Genomic DNA, 4,430 nt, shown 5'->3' on the forward strand with positions numbered 1-4,430 from the left:
ACAAGTAAGGCAATTATTAGCAAGGCAATTATTGAGAACAATGGGGCTATCTGATGAAGACAAAACATTTAAACATGAAGTTAAAAATAACAAATACTATCTTCTATCGGCTTCAAAATCCACAAAGTTTAAATTATCAGCTGCTCCAAGGAACCTAGAATCCACAGAAAACAGTTTGAAAATCACTATTAAGTGCCGACATATCCAAGATGGATGTCTGTAAATAATTCTCAAAAGTTTCCACTATACACACACACACATAAACATATATGTGATGTGTTTATGTGTGTATATATACACAGAGAGAGAAAGAGAAAAGGCAAATCTAACAAAATGCTGAATAATTGGTGAATGTGAGTGAAGAGTATATGAATGTTCGTTCTTCTATTCTTTCAGCTTCTTATAGATCTAACATTTTTCAAAATAGCTAATAAATAATGCTAAATTGGAAAAAATTACTATAATAAACTACTACCAATTAATAGCCATCCTGCTCACCACTGCAGCCAAAATGCCCTGGCAAATGTTGGGCAGCCCAGGAAAGAGTTTTGAAGGTGCACTGAGGCCATTTTACTTCAGACAAGACTAGGTGCAAACACTGATTCTGGTACTTAGGAACCGTATGATGTTGAATAAGCTACCTGGCCTCTCTGAGCTTCAGTTTCTCCACCTTACTAATGAGGATGGCAGAGCTAAATGTGGGTAATGAAAATTATAGCTACCTTCTAGGATTAGATCAAATGTGTGAGAACAATGTCACCGTTACTGTTGTTATTATTGTCATTACTCCAGATTAAACAAAAAGGTTTGCAATACTGTCAGCATTTCTAGTGCTCACATCTGGAGACCTGGCACAGAAAGGCATTGGAAATCATTGCCAGAGTTGGTTTGCAATGGCATTCTGGAACAAGGGTCGGGGTTGGGGACAGGAATTAGACTGGAGACTAGGATAGTTCTAACAGCTCAACCTCTTCTATCTGGAGAGATATCTAAAAGGCAAGAACAGATTAGCATCTAATCTCTCAGGAAGGCCAGACAAAGGAGGGTGGTCAGGAGGGGAGAAGCCCAAAGCAGAGCACTTGGGTATATAAGGCGGTGGGGGTGGGGGGCACATCACCCCCAAAAGTGCTACAAACTAAAAGTTTTTAAGGGTCTAAGTAAATTAGGATTTTAATGTGGAGGTTAACATATAGTAAAGAAGCAGTTTTACCCACCCAACTCGGCCTTTACTTCATGCTTAGGGTCCAACTGTGGCTCAGTGGAGGGACACAAACTTGGGAGTCAGAGCGACCAGGTAGAATCCCATTGCTGCTTCCTACCAGAGGTGTGGCTTTGAACAAACTACTTAAGCATCTCTGAGCCCCCTTTCCTTATTCAACACATGGTCCTTCCTACCCTGCAGGGAGATGTATTGTGAGGATTACATTAATTAAAGTAGGAGAGCATGGTAGTTACTTCTGCTGCCTCCTCCTTCCACTCACCGCCACTACAGGCACACATGTACACACATGTTTGCACACACAAGAACACACACAGAGCATCTTATCTGGCCCAGTTGAAGCTGTTTGGGATCTGGTGTTAGAGTCTAGAAAGTGGCCGTGGTGGAAGACAGGACAAGATGACCAGGTGGGATAAGCCAGTAGTGGGAAAATGTCATTGGTGGTATCTGAAAAGGCAGGCAGGCAAAATATTTCTCAGAGGAAGACTCTGCAGCTGCGAAATACATCTAGAGCTTTTTCAAATATTCAGGCTACCAGTAGCCTGAAGGTCAGTCTCCTAGCTTTCCTTTCTGCCCTCTATTATTCTGCTTTGTTTATAATTCTGATTAAACTCTCTTCCCATACCACTCCAAATCTCCACTTTCTTTTCTCACTCTCTCACATGGTTTAGAGAGCCCCAGCAGGTGTAGTTGCTGCTTCTCCCCTACCCAGTTCTGCTCTTTGCTTAACACTGCACCTGAGGTTCTGCTGATTCTCACGCAAAGCTACCTGCCCTGGTTCTGCCAGTGGGAAGGTGGGTAAGGGCTCAGGGTCCAGAGTAGAAGCATGTGGAACAAAGCCAGGCTGTGCTACAGCTCAGCTACATACCCCTGGATAATTCATTTTCTGCTCTTGGCCTGCTCACTTTCCATAAAATGGAGATCATAATTCAACCTAGCTCTCACAGGCTAGTGCCAGGATTAAATGAGTGGATGTATTTGAAAAGGCACTTTATAATATGTGAAGAGCTATACAAATAAAGTAGTCACCCTTTTATCCATAGGAGATACATTCCAAAACTCCCCAGTGGATGCCTGAAACCTTAGATAGTACCAAAGCCTGTATATACTATGTTTTTTCCTATATATACATACCTACGATAAAGTTCGATTTATAAATTAGGCACAGTGAGAGATTAACAGCAACACATAACAATAAGTAGAACAATTATAACAATATATTGTAATAATAGTTATGTAAATGTAGTCTCTCGCTCTCTCAAAATATCTGATAACTGATCTGATAACCAAGATAGCTACTAAGTAACTAACAGAAGGGTAGCATATATAGCATGGGGACACTGGACAAAAGAATGATTCACATCTCAGTAGGGAAGAAGCAGGACAGCATAAGATTTTATCATACTGCTCAGATGGGCACCAATTTAAAATCGAATTGTTCATTTCTAGAATTTTCCATGGAATATTTGTGGGCCATGGTTGACTGCAGGTAACTGAAACTGCAAAAAGCAAAACTGTGGATAAGAGAGGACTACTCTACTGTTCTCATTAGGGAATATAGGGAAACTGTCATGTTTTATCCATCGCCTTCCCATCGTATGGATTTACACTTGTAAATGGATCAAGTTAAATGAGAAAAGTCTTTGTTCATGAGAAATGAGTGAGTTTCCAGGTTGCCAATTTGCCCTTTGGCTTTAAAAGAAGCAGGTGGGAAACAGGGGCATTGGCTACAAATGTTTTATTATCCAGAAAGGGGAGAACTGAGAGAGCACAGAAAAGTTCTCAATCTAGCTGAAACAGCTGAATCCCAAAAGAGACAGGGTACTCTCTGTCATTTTGGGGCAGCCAAAAATGACTTCTTGCTTGTACTAAAATTCGTAGGCACTTGCTATTGGTGGTGGAAGAGCAGAACAGGATAAAGAGAATAGATGTAAACCAGTGGTTCTCAAACCTAAATGTGCATCAGGATCCCTGAAGGCCTCGTGAAAACAGTGTTGGACCCCACCCAGGAGTCTCTGAATCAGTATGTCTAAGCTGGAGCCCAACAATTTGTATTTCTAATAAGTCCTCTAGTAGGGCTAATGCTGCTGGTCAGGAAACCACACTTTGAGAACTACCGATGTAAGCTATGCCGTGTCTCAAAATCTGTGAACATGACTTCATTTCAGAAATAAACATAATGCTTAATTCTTTCAAAACTTATTGAGTGTCATTGACTAAGTTTTTTAACCTTTCTGAGCCACCAGTTTTTTCACCTTTATTCCATGAAAGAGAACATGTTATCTATCTCACAGGGCAGAAAAGATTAAATGAGATAAGAAATGGGAAATGGTATCCAAAATGGTACCCCAAATTCTAAAGCCCTTTTTACTCTCATTAATCTTTTTTTTTTAAATCGAAGCTTTTCAGTGAATACCTGAGGACGTCAGCAAGACTTCAACAAAGGAACATGGTAGCCAAAGGAGTATTTGAAGAGAAAAAGAGGACCCAAAATCTCTGATAGATATAACCAGCTGAATATGCTATTATATGTTCTTATTTGTGCTTAGAAAGTTACCAGAGATAGTGAGGGCTTCTATGTGACAGTTATCTCATTTATATTTTATATAGGCCCTAAAAATCATACCACAGTAGCTTTAATAGCTTTTTGTGGGCTCTAATTATACATTTATCATAGACAAAAACATGATGCGTTGGTTAAGGATACAAATGTGACCACCGATACACTGTGACTAAGAAGAAGGCCAGCCTTTAGGGCTGGATGACTCTGAGAGACAGGTAGGAAGTCTAATGCCCCATTTTATAGATGGGTAAACTGAAACCCAGAATGGTTGAGAAAGACAAATACCACTGGTAGCATGCCCAGGTTGAAAGATTAATACATTCCAGTGGAAATAGGACTTGGCAGTCTGGGGTGAAGCTCCCCTGAGATGCGGACCAAGAATCTCCAGTGTTCCGGTGGTCACTTTGAGGAGCAGGTCAAGAACAGCAAAAATGGAAGAAATGAGGAAAGAGAGAAACAGAGAGAGAGAGAGAGAGAGAGAGAGAGAGAGAGAGAGAGAGAGAGAGAGAGAGAGAGAAGAAAAGAAGATTGAGACAAAATGAGAAAAAGAATAAGAAGAACAATGTTCACCTGGCAGCCTTGTCCCCCATCCATACAGCTGGGATACAGAATGGGATACTGGCCCTGACCAGTATTAGCCATGGCTAC

This window comes from Pteropus alecto, unplaced genomic scaffold (genome assembly GCF_000325575.1).
Source record: "Pteropus alecto unplaced genomic scaffold, ASM32557v1 scaffold52, whole genome shotgun sequence".
NCBI lineage: Eukaryota > Metazoa > Chordata > Mammalia > Chiroptera > Pteropodidae > Pteropus > Pteropus alecto.